General features: G+C 37.2%; 1 protein-coding gene across 4 annotated transcripts in view; it reads left to right on the top strand.

The window, feature by feature from the left end:
* FBXO11 (F-box protein 11) overlaps positions 1 to 13,377 on the top strand; it is an 85,892-nt gene that overhangs the window by 32,074 nt on the left and 40,441 nt on the right. Inside the window, exon 1 of one of the 4 annotated variants that reach the window (XM_045580718.1) lies at positions 3,344 to 3,365. The exons of 2 other annotated variants lie outside the window; for them this stretch is intronic. The gene's annotated coding sequence lies outside the window, so the exon portion shown is untranslated. Of the gene's footprint in view, positions 1 to 3,343; positions 3,366 to 11,803; positions 11,825 to 13,377 lie in introns of those variants that run through there. One more of the 4 variants, XM_045580719.1, reaches the window with a different exon arrangement.

Below are 13,377 nucleotides of genomic sequence, written 5' to 3'. Positions count from 1 at the left end.
GTTTGTTTCGTTTCTCTTAGAATTCATTTTTAGAGTATAAAAAAGCCATTGTTTTTTTGGGTGTTGGTTTTGTATCCTGCTATATTGCCAAATTCATTTATTAAATCTAGTAGTTTTTTTGGTGGAGTCTTTAGGATTTTCTATGTATAATATGTCTTCTACAAGTGGTGAGTTTTTCTTCCTCCTTTCCAATTTGGATGCCTTTTATTTTTTATTTTTTAATATATATTTTATTGATTTTTGTACAAAGTGGAAGGGAGAGAGATAGTTCGAAACATCAATGAGAGAGAGTCATCGATCAGCTGCCTCTTGCACACCCCCTACTGGGGATATGCCCGCAACCAAGGTACATGCTCTTGACCAGAATCGAACCCAGGGCCCTTCAGTCCCCAAGCCGACGCTCTATCCATTGAGCCAAACAGGTCCCTGCGGATGCCTTTTATTCTTATCTGAGAGCCCTGGCCTTGCCATGCACCTCCCTCCAGAGTCCCCCAGTCTCCTAAACCCTCCAGCTGCCCAGGGCCAGCCCAAGGGGCAGGCAAGCCAACGCTCAGGTAACCAGGGCCGCCCGAGGCTTGCGCTGTCAGCAGTGGCAGCATCAGAGGTGTGATGGGGGCATCAGCTTTCCCTGATCATCCAGTGTCCTCTCACCCCTGAAGGCTCCCAGGTTGTGAGAGGGGGAGGCCAGGCTGAGGGATCCCCCCTCGAGAGAATGAATTTTCATGCACCAGGCCTCTAATATTAAAGTAAAAGGAAATATAATCACAGATAGAGTAAGAATTTTAAGAACCCTAAAATAATTATATGCATACTTTATGCCAATAAATTAAAGAATATGAACAATTCTTTAAAAAATATAATTTGTCAAAAGTGACTTTAGCAATTGGTAATACTAATAATCACCAGTAAATGCTAAGCTAAAAACCAAACCAAATTATCCTGTACTACCTTTCCCACCAAAAGAACACCAAACCCCAAAATTTTATAGTTACAGAAAAAAAGAAAGAGGTGTCTTTTATTTTTAAATATATATATTTTTATTGATTTTAAAGAGGAAGGGAGTGGGAGAGAGATAGAAACATCAGTGATGAGAATCATCAATCAGCTGCCTCTTGCACATCCCCTACAGAAGATCAAGCCACAACCCAGGCATATGCCCTAACCAGGAATCAAACTGTGACCTTCTGGTTCATAGGTTGATGCTCAGCCATTTAGCCACACTGCTGGGCAAGAATTGTCTATTTTAAAAGACTAATATTCAAGTATTTGTAGAGTATTTATACTATATACATTAGTGAAATAATATAGTATTTGATGCCCAAAACAACCAATGGCAGTATAGGAAAAGGTCTTTTAAATAGGGATGCCAAAATTTTTAAATATTAGCAAGTTAAACCCAGCTTATGTTAATGAAAAAATACATCAAAATCAATTGGTATTGATTTCAGAAATACAAAGTTGGTATAATACCAGAAAACTTCTGAATGTAACCTGTCACTTGCAACAAATTAAAGGGGATGAAAGCATTTAACATATTCATTGAGTAAATACTAAGTATCCACCATCTACCAGGAAGTAGACATTAATACCGTTTCCCCGAAAATAAGACAGTGTCTTATATTAATTTTTTTCTCCCAAAGTTGCGCTTGGTCATATTTTCAGGGGATGTCTTATCTTTCCATGCGCCAGGTCTTATTTTCGGAGGATGTCTTATTTTCGGGGAAACACGGTAATATCGGTAATATATTGTAGCTGTGGATAGCCCTAGCTGGTTTGGTTCCGTGGACAGAGCATGGGCCTGTGGTCCAAAGGTTTCTAGGTTTGATTCTGGTCAAGGGTACATACCTTGGTTGCAGGCTCCTCCCTGGCTCAGGCCCTTGTCTGGGTGTGTGTAGGAGGCAACCGATTGATGTGTTTTTCTCACACCAATGTTTCTTTCTGTCTTTCCTTCTCTTCCACTCTCCCTAAAAATCATTGGAAAAATGTCCTTGGGTGAGGGTTAACAAAACAAAACACACACACACACACACACACACACACACACACACGCTCTCAACTCACTCACTCATGCACGCGCGTATGTTCTGCTTTCATGGAGTTTACAGTGTAGTGTAAGATAAATGATAACTGCTATGAAGAAACAAAAATCAGGTAAAGAGGACAGAGTAATAATTAATATTGTAATTATCATTCATACATTAAACATAGACCCTCAGCCTCCTCTTTTCATCTCTGTTCTACTTCAGTCTCTTTGGCATTTACATTTTCCTAAGCACAATTAGAAGAACTCTACTATAAAATAATCAGATAAATATTCCTGTACAGAAAATATGATGACATTTGCTAAAATTGACTTATTGGCCAGCAAAATCTTGTAATAACTCAGTTTTTATTGATTGAAATTTAAGTTGAAAGTTGTGTCTGAGGGTGGTAATATAAATGTATGGAATATAAATATACTTACAATGCATGACATATTTATAATCTAATGTAACCACTTGTTTACATAAATACATAGAATAAATACAAATGTTTGGAAGTTGTGTTTCTTAGTAAAGCATGAGATTCAAAGATTCCCGTATATAATTTATTTGTTTGCATACAGCAATTTTCATCTCTCCTAGAAGGATTAAAGGGAAAAATAAGCTGTTTCCCTAGTTCATTAAATTTTGTAGCACAGTATTTTTAGTATAGTTCTAAAGTTATGATGAGTGTATTTCTGGGAGTTTTTAACTTGAACACAGTGCTAAATAAAGCAAAAGTCATGTAATTTAATTTCATATAGGAAAACCTTATTCTTAATTCTAGGTAAACAAGCTCTCGAATAAATCCCTAGCATCATTATTAACGTGAACTGTAGAATACCTACAGCTTTACCCCGACCACCCTCCCCCCCCACAAAAAAAAAAAGCCCTAAGCCATGCCTATTAGGGTTCTGTAGTGTAGGACTGTATTTGAAGGACAATACTTCAGAAAAATCTGAACTCTTTAATTGGATTTGGGGATATCTGTTTGAATATAAATTACCTTTATTTAATTCCTGCAAAAGAACGAGACTCTCATACTTTCGCTTCATTAAAATAGTACTCAACTATGAGCTTCTAAAAATTTTTCTTATAGTAATTTTTATATCAATGTATTTTAAATAACTTTAAAAGCAGAATTGTATAAAATTGGTCTGTTCTGTCAGACTCCTAGTTTACCTCAATATCCTCCCCAACCCCTTGCCTTAAAGTAAGGGTTTATTTTTCTAAGATGCCTCTGAGTCAACTCAAAATTGGACAGCTTCCCAAAAGATGTGTGCACAAAGATCTTTGATTTTGCCTAGCCCAAGATTTCAGATTTGTATCCAATAGACTGATGTGGTCAGTATACTATTTTATTTGTTCTATATAGTGTTTATTAAAAATTCACTTGGTTCCCAACATTTTAAATGTGAAATTTAACTAGTACATAATCTTGATTCCCAGGTTCCTTTAACATTTTAGATCATCAGATATCACTAGCTTGAAATTGAACATGGCAACAGTTGGCCAGGGTTTAACATTATGTAAGGGTTGTATGAGCCATAATTTCTCCAGTTCTCTGCATCCTCCACCATTTCTTATTGTTTCATTTATTTACTTTATTTTTTCTCACCCGAGGTTATTTTTCTGTTGATTTTTGTTGTTGTTGTTGTTATTGTTAGAGAAACTGAAGGAAGGTGGAGAGACAGTGAAACATGGATTTGAGAGACACACATTGACTAGTTGCCTCCCCCATGTGCCCCTACCAGGGTCTGTGATTTAGTTTGCAAGCAAGACACGTGCCCTTGACCAGAATCAAACTCTGGACCCTTTCAGTCCAAGGTCGGATGTTCTCTCCACTGAGCCAAACCTGCCAGGGCTCAAAGCATTTAATGTGGATTCTCCTGGAATCTAGTAGTTTCTATAAGAATGTTGATAAACTCAGTGTTTTTTAAGGTCCTAATTTTGTTAAGTGATGATATGACTATAAGAGTTAATTTCTCGGAGAAAAAATGTTGTTATGATGGGCACTTGGGGCATTCATTTATACTTACTAAATATGTTTGGCTCTCTTCTATCTGGTTCTTCCTGACCCCTCTGTCACTGGGTCATGTGAATAGTTCTGACTAAATAGTTGTAGATGAAAATGAACATGTCACTTCCAGGCCAATCATTTAATTTCCCAGTATGAAACCTGCCAGGCCCCTCTTTTCTTCTGCCACTAACTATTTCAGAGAGTAGTTGCTTCCTAGTTTGAATTCCAGAAAACAATTTTACAGAGCAAAGCTCTTCACCAACCAGTGACAGTGCGTGGGCAAGAAATAAATCTTTATTGTTTTAAAGCAGAGATTTTGAATTGTTTCTTATTGCAACTTAATCTAGCCTATCTGATACTACAAAGTACCAATAAAGTGAAGAATGGTGTGTGATTAACCAATTAATTGAAGCAATTAAAGGCAATTATGTTAAACAATGTGTAATCTGTAAGCTACTAGAAGATTGTTTTACTTCTTTAGGGTAACTTATTTATAAGTTGTGTCATCAATTCTTAGAAATTGCTACTCTGAGAATATACATAAGACAAATCAGATCATGGGACACTTTGCAGAGTACATAAAAATAATCAGAAGAGGCCGAAACCTGTTTGGCTCAGTGGATAGAGAGTCGACCTGTGGACTGAAAAGTCCCAGATTTGATTCCAGTCAAGGGCATGTACCTTTGTTGTGGGCACATCCCTGGTAGGAGGTGTGCAGGAGGCAGCTGGTCGATGTTTCTCTCTCATCGATGTTTCTGGCTCTCTATCCTTTTCCCTTCCTCTCTGTAAAAAAATCAATAAAATATATATTTTTTTAAAAAGGTAAAAATAAATAATCAGAAGAGCCATGGTCAGGTGGCTCAGTTGGTTGGAGCCTCATACCATACACCAGAAGGTTGTGGGTTCAGTTCCTGGTCAGGATACATACCTGGGTTGTAGATTCATTCTCTGTCATTGGGGCACATATGAGAGGCAACCAGTCAGTCTTTCTCTCTCTCCCTCCCTCTTTCAAGCCTTATGGAGAATTCTGCTTGTTATCAAAGGGGAGAGAGAGAGAGAGAGAGAGAGAGAGAGAGAGAGAGAGAGAGAGGGAGACAGGTTTGTTTGTTTGTTTTTTCAAGTGGCTTGGAGCTGACATTTTTAGGCAGCCTTGTTAGATAATATATATTTGTGACATAACACAGTTTTATGAGGTAATCTTGAATGTGGAGATTCCTTAGATATCATGTAATACAGTACCCTTATTTTATAGATGTTATGTTATAAAAGACTAGAGGCCTGGTGCACAAAATTCATGCATGGGTAGGATCCCTAGGCCTGACTGTCAATTAGGACCAATCAGGGCCTTCCTTCCCCTAGCTGCTGGTTAGGCCTCCTTTTGTTCCATGCTGCCCCCTGGTGGTCAGCACATGTCATAGTGAGCGGTCGAACTCCCAGTCAGTCATACTCCCAAGGAGACAATTTGCATATTAGCTTTTTATTATATAGGATGAAATAAAGAACATGCTGGAATTATCTACTGTGTACATTACTTAGAGGTCTTAAAATACCCTTTTTTAGGATTTTTTTTTCATTGCTTTTTCAGAGAGAATGAAAGGGAGGAAAGAAGGAGGGTAAGAGAGAGAAACATCTACATAAGAGACATCTATTGGTTGCCTCCTGCACATGCCCTAACTGGGGGTGTAAAGGAGGAGGCGGGGGTAGGAGCAAGCCTGCAATCTAGGTACTTGTCCCTTGACGAGAAATCTAATTCAAGACCTTTTGGTGCTCAGGTGACACTTTATAATTATTGTACTTAACACCAGAGCTAAAATACCATTTTGCTTTCCCTTTCCCACCTAATACTTTTCTTAGCTCTCTTTGTTGACATGTGGTTTTTTTTGTGTGTGTGGTTTTTTTTTGCTTCTTCATTTGCCCCTTTATTCATTATATTTAATCCTCATAATTAATAATTCTAAGAAGCAGATATTTTTTCTGCCCTTTTACAGCTGTGGTGAGTGAAGCAAAGTAATCTGCCCAAGGACATATATCTAACTAAGCAGAGCAGGGATATGAACAAGTTCTATTGACTAATAGCCCATGTTGTTAACACTAATATCTTAAATGCATTTAAAATTCCCACAAATGCAGAGAATTTTTTGCTTTGTGTGATTATTAGTTCAAGTTAGGTTTTTGTCATTGTGACAAGAAACCCAAAGCAAAAGTTTATTTAAAAATTTATTCATCCCGCCCTAGCTGGTTTGGCTCAGTGGATGGAGCATCGGCCTGCGGACTGAAGAGTCCTGGGTTCAATTCGGTCCTGGGTCCTGGGCATGTGCCTGGGTTGCGGGCTCGATCCCCAGTGGGGGGAGTGCAGGAGACAGCTGATGAATGATTCTCTCTTATCATTGATGTTTCTATCTCTCTCCCTTTCATTTCTTCTTTAAAATCAATAAAAATAAAAATACTTTTAAAAATTAAAAAAATTTTATTCATCTCTATTGTGATAGAAGTCTAGAGGTAAGCATATAAGGTTGTTTCAAAAGCTCTACCATGCAGGATATAAGAGACCTAAGCTTTTTCTTCATTAGTCCATTATCCTTAAACATATGCTTTTGATTTTGTGCCTCAAAATATGTGCTCCTTTTCCAACGTTGTACCTAGCAGGAAGCAGAAAGGGTGAAGAAGGGTTCTCTTCTCTTCCTTCTCTTTAAACCTACCCCAGAAGTGACACCAGGAAATTTCTGCTTATTATATCCCTTTGGCCAAAACCTAGTCAGGTGGCTGGTGCAACAATAAGGGAAGCTGAGAAATGTGGACTGTATGGTCATCTGCTCAACTGAAAGTGTAGGGTCTGTCAGCGGAAGAAGTAAATAGATTTGGGATAATAACAGTTTCTGTCACAGCGATTTGTTTCAAATTATTTATTCAGCCCTAGTTGTTTTGGCTCAGTAGATAAAGTATCAGCCTGCACACTGAAGGGTCCTGTGTTCAATTCCAGGTTGTAGGCTCCTTCCAAGCCCAGGCCCTGGTCGGACTCGTACAGGAGGCAATTAGTCCATATGTTCCTCTCACATCAAATTTCTCTCAGTCTTTTCTCTCTTTCTTCCATTCTCTAAAAAACGATGGAAAAATATTCTCAGGTGAGGATTTAAAAACAATAGTTTATTCACAAGTATTTGTTGGACTTTTAATGGTATCACACACTGAAAGTGTTAGGTTAATATTTTACTTAAAAATATTGTTGGCGCCCTAACTGTTTTGGCTCAGTGGATAGATAGAGCATCAGCCTGCAAACTATAAAGGATTACAGGTTCGATTCCAGTCAAGGGCACATGCTGGGGCTGCGGGCTTGATCCCCAGTGGGAGGCGTGCAGGAGGCAGCCAATCAATGATTCTCTTACATCATTAATGTTTCTCCCTCTCCCTTCCGCTTTGAAATAAAATGTTGGCAAAAAAAAATGAGAAATGAGTATTCCTGTCTCACATAGCAAATAGAGTATGATTAATAATAATACCTGTGAATTCATTTGGGAATCTAAAAAGTAGAATTAAATGTCAAGGCTTTGCCTCCTTTTCTTTTATTTCCACCATTTGTTGGATAGAATAACTAATTGATAGGCATATCATTTCCCTATACAGTGGTCGGCAAACTCATTAGTCAACAGAGCCATTACCAACAGTACAATGATTGAAATTTCTTTTGAGAGCCAAAATTTTTAAACTTCTAACACCACTTCTTCAAAATATACTCTCTCAGGCTGTGTTATTTTGTGGAAGAGCCACACTCAAGGGACCAAAGGGCCGCATGTGGCTCATGAGCCACAGTTTGCTGACCATGGCCCTAGTACATATGAGTTAGTGATATACCTGACCTACATAAGGACTTTTATTCAGCTTGACAAAAGATTGTTGCTTATACATTACATAATTTATTAAATCCAGATACTTAATATTTATACTGTTATTATCTTTAATTATGGATTATTCAAAGGTTTCACTATCTTTAAATGTTTCACTATCTTTATATGGCTTCTCATGAAATAATATCAGTCCTTAATAAAAGTTTTTTATATTTAATGAGTAGGCTCATTTATTTAGTTATGGTAGTAGTATTAAAAACTGAAAATCAGCACAGTCACATGCCTTTGTAAACATGACCAATTTACCAACTTTTAATTTAAATGGATATAAAAATTATAGCAAATATGCCAGTTTGCAAAAATAGTAGAATAAAATGATAAATTTATGTTTACAATATCTTTATGCTATAATGGGAGATGCCCTATTTTTTCAGTCAGCCAGTATCTTAGAAAATTTTTGTGCCATCCCTAAAATACTAAGTGGGGGATGCAGGAAGACACTGGACAAAAATCATATACCTTTGGATGAGGACAGTGTGGGGAGGTGGAGTTAAGGGCAGAGGGTGGGGTGGGGTGGGGACCAGGCAGAGGGGAGCTATGGAGGCGGGAAGGAGAAACTATTGTAATAATATGAGCAATAAAGATTTATTAAAGTAAAAATAAATAAACCTATCCATAAATGTCATTAAAATTTATTAACCAATCGTGAAATATAGCCAATTTCTAATGCACTGGCTGTTGTCAGGGATCCTTTAGTTTTGTGCTATCTGGCAAATGAATTAACCACTCAGGACACAACATTAAAAAGAAGTGTTTAGCCAAAGCCAGATTGAATCTATCTACTTTATTCTTGGAAAATTCTCCTAAGCTCCTACTTGGTACCTGTGTACCCTTACATTTAAAACAAATATACCTGACATGCTATTTCTTTGATTTATCAGAGAAAAGAGGAGTCTATAGTCTCATGGACAGCTGGAAATGACAGTTAACAAAATGACAGCAAGAGGGGAGGGAAAAATTCTATAAGCTGCAGAAATAACACCAGAAACCCAGCAGTTTAGGACAGCTTATTCACGAAAATTGTTTTGTACTGATAAAAGAGCCCTCAGGCTCTCATCGTATTACCAAACAATAGATTAATTTCATGATCCTAATTATTATCTTACTAGAGGCCCAGTGCACGAAGATGCGTGCAAGAATGGGCCTTCCGCCAAAACCGGTTTGGCTCAGTGGTAGAGCGTCGGTCTGCGGACTGAAAGGTCCCAGGTTCGATTCCGGTCAGGGGCATGTACATTGGTTGTGGGCACATCCCCAGTAGGGGGTGTGCAAGAGGCAGCTGGTCGATGTTTCTCTCTCATCAGCGTTTCTAGCTCTCTATCTCTCTCCCTTTCTCTCTGTAAAAAATCAATAAAATATATATATATTTTTTTAAAAAGAATGGGCCTTCCTTCCCCTGGCTGCTGGCGCTGCCTTCGCTCTGGCTAGAGCCACCTTTCCGCACTGCCCAGAGGCCCTGAGCAGAACGCCTATGTCCCACCCTACACACACACACCCTGGGTGCCTGCATATGCAAATTAACCCACCAGCTTTGGTGGGTTAATTTGCATACACACTCCTGATTGGCTGGTGAGCATCACGAAGGCATGGTCAATTTGCATCTTTCTTTTTTATTCATGTGAACTAGAGGTCTGATGCATGAAATTCGTACAGGGGGCTCAGCCCTCACAGCAGCCCCGTCTTCGTCTGGAAGGTTGTCTGACAGTCATTCAGCCGTCCAGTCTAATTAGCATATTAGCTCTTTATTATATAGGATCCTCAAGAAAGGGTTACATTATTTTAATGTTATTCTTTTATTTTTATTTATTTATTTGGCATATTCTTTTAAAAGCTAAATTTACTTTAGAAATATTTTCAAACCCGGTGGCATTACTCAGTGGTTGACCACCTATGAACCAGGAGGTCAGGGTATAATTCCTGGCCAGGATACTTGCCCAGGTTACAGGCTCAATCCCCAGTGTGGATTGTATAGGAGGCAGCCAGTTAATGATTCTCTCCCATCATTGATGTTTCTATCCTCTCTCCCTTACTTTTTGAAATCAATGAAAACATCTTTCAAAAAAAATATTTTCAATTAGAATAATTAAAATTCTGTTTTGGGTGCTTAAAATTAATGTAAAATCTTCAGCTATCCTGAAAAAGTTGCTGTGAAAACACTGTGAGGTTTATATAATAGATATGAAAGACACAGTAAAGCTTTAACTATTTGTACCCAAGGAATTGGACCAGAATCTTTCTTGAGGTCTCGTTTGTTGATTAATTTATGAAAATGTACTGTTTTTCCCCTCTGTGTAAATCATCTAGTTCCTATCACTTTTAAATATTGCCAAATTTTTCTCCCCCATTTCAGTGCAAATTACTTCGATCTTAACCTAATCTGGACTGATTCAAAAGAATGTATGCAGCCCCTTGTTCATTGCAGTGTTATTTACAATAGCCAAGATTTGGAAGCAGCCCAAGTGTCCATCAGTAGATGAGTGGATTAAGAAGTTGTGGTACACTTACACAATAGAATACTACTCAGCCACACACAAAGAAGGAAATCTTACTCTTTGCAACAGCAAAGATGGACCTGGAGAGCATTATGCTAAGTGAAATGAGCTATTAGAAAAAGACAAGGGCCTTATGATTTCACTCATATATGAAATCTAATGAACAAAATTAACAAAATAGAAACAGACATATAGAGAACAGACTGACAGCTTCAGAAGGGAGGGAGGTTTGTGGGGCTGGGTGAAAAAAGGTGAAGAGATTAAGCAAAATAAAACCCATAGACACAACAAGCAATATAGTGATTATCAAAAAGAAAGGGGCTTAGGGAGATAGAAGAGTTATAGAGAGGATACATGGTGATGGAAGGAGACTTGACTTGGGGAATACAAAATACAATATACAGATGATGTATTACAGAATTGAACACCTGAAACCTATATAATTTTATTAATGCCACCCCAATAAAGTCAGTAAAAAAGAAAAAGAGTACACCATGCAGAATTATTTTTTAAAAGTAAACCATTGATGTTGATAGAATGTTCCCCAAGTCCCCCTTTTTTTTAAAAATTTTACATTTTAATATTTTGAACCATAGATGAACTTGAGATCAGCGCTTATAATTTATTGAGGTATTGTTCCCCCTTACACATCTTAGAATCAAGAAGGGAAATACATATCTGTGAAGGGTAGTTTTAATTACCCAAATTATTGATCAATTTCATTAGTGTCATTAATTAAGAGTTTATTATGTAAATGTGGATATCAGTACCTTTAATTTTTTAGATAATTAGTACTTTTTCTAGAGTAGTAGCTCTTTTGTAAGAAGTATAGTTACATTTTTAGTAAAACCAAAAGTACTTTTCATTAGTTTTTTTTAATAGTTTTTTGTTTTTGATGTATGTATCCTTGTATTTTTCAGTAAGTATTCGTGCTCTAGTCAGTGTTTCCCAAAGTGTGGTACGCATACCCCCAGGGGTACAGGAAGAGTTTGTTGGGGGTATGCCTTGCACCGGAGTTTGGTGGGGATATGCACTGCACCATGCTTATTTAGCTGCGCCTAATTCTACGTTCTCATGAGTATAAGGGGTACTCAGCGTTATGAAAATAAGAGGTACACATATGTCAAAAGTTTGGGAAACACTGCTCTAGATCATTGTTATTGACATCAGTAAATGTTTTTATACTCCAGTTCTAATATGAAGAGTTTTTCCTTTTGATTTCAGTTAATCATTTATGTGACCCAAGGCAATGTGGAAAAACATTTTGGCGCCATCTGCTGTTCTCTAATGTGATATTTTATTTACTTCAATAAAGCTTGTAGATCAAGCATGTCAAATTCTCGGCCACATGCGGCCCACAAAAAATATTTTTGCAGCCCAGCCAATATAACGGTATGTAAGAAATGTCTTAATAAAAATTTCGTAACAGACTACAACATTTGCTAATGACTGATTACTATAAATCGAATTGCATTCAGTTCCCTTAAACAAGAAAAATAGATTTATTTGCATTACGCTTACTAATTTGTGCAGTGCAGTGTCTGGTAAGTTGATATTCAGAAAAAATACTGATTTTTTTTTAATGTTCTATTATTTTAACGATTGCTCATTTATTTCAGCCCTTTGTATTCAGCATGTCTTTATCTAAATAAACCTATGTTTCTATGAAAATTAAAGCCTTTTTTTATTTATTTTTTTTGCAGCTTACATAAACTTATTTATTTGGCCCATATTAGCTTTGAGTTTGACATGCTTGTAGATAGATTTTAAACATATTTTCTCTTCACTCATATGAAGTACAATAATGGGACTTTTTAAATAGTCTGCTGGAGAAACCTTATGTTTCTTGTACTTGTAACTGCCAAGGCTACCTTTTACTTTTGATGGTAAAATATATTTTCATTCAATGCCTATGAGTTCCTGAACACTTCCTTCTCTACCTTCTTTTGTCTTCCCATAAAAGCTCCTGAATAAGACAGATTCACTGGACTCCTTACTTAGTTTTCTTGTTATTTTTTATGTCCCTTCCTCTCTGTAAAAAAAATATTTTTTTTAAAAATTTTTTTCAAAAAAAGTTTGAGATAAATTAACATAAAAGATTAAGCATTTAATGTTTGTAAGAGTATAATAGCTTTGTTCTCATTTTTTAAAATGTTTCATTGATGTTTTACAGAGAGGAAGGGAGAGGGATAGAGAGCTAGAAACATCAATGAGAGAGAAACATCGATCAGCTGCCTCCTGCACACCCTCTCCTGGGGATGTGTCCGCAACCAAGGTACATGCCCTTAACTGGAATCGAACCCGAGACCCCTCAGTTCACAGGCCAGCACTCTATCCACTGAGCCAAACCAGTCAGGGCTTCATTCTCTTTTGATCTTCATGCTCTACCTTCTTATTCTTTCCCCATAAAACTGAACTAATAAAAGGCATTTTTAAAAATTTCTGAATTTCATGTGAAAATAAAATTAGGGGCACACTAAATTGTGTTCTCTTAAGCCCTGTGCATATGTTCATTTGTGTGTCTTATTTTATACTTTCCTAACACTTTGTGGGTATCTTTAATAATAGCACATATATTGCTTCATTTATTTGTTACATACCTAGCTTCCCTACTGGATCAGGTCCCTCAGTGGCAAATGTTTATATTGACTAGCAATTGACTTATATGAATCCCAGGTTAGACTAGAATTAGATTTGTCATAGTTGTTGATTGTGGCCATAGTTATTTTTATCTTGAATTAATGACGCACTTGATACTCTGGTCATATTAGCTCCTACTTTGGATGTAATGCTACTTTTGAGTTACAGTGTTGTTCAGTTGAACTTAAAATTTGATGAAAGCCGCCAAAACCGATTTGGCTCAGTAGATAGAGTATCGGCCTGCGGACTGAAAGGTCCCAGGTTCTATTCCGGTCAAGGGCATGTACCTTGTTTGCGGGTACATC

This window comes from Pipistrellus kuhlii, unplaced genomic scaffold, assembly GCF_014108245.1.
Source record: "Pipistrellus kuhlii isolate mPipKuh1 unplaced genomic scaffold, mPipKuh1.p scaffold_m20_p_13, whole genome shotgun sequence".
NCBI classification, from domain to species: Eukaryota; Metazoa; Chordata; class Mammalia; order Chiroptera; family Vespertilionidae; genus Pipistrellus; species Pipistrellus kuhlii.
Note: the sequence above shows the minus strand (reverse complement) of the source record. Positions and strands in the feature narration are given on the sequence as shown.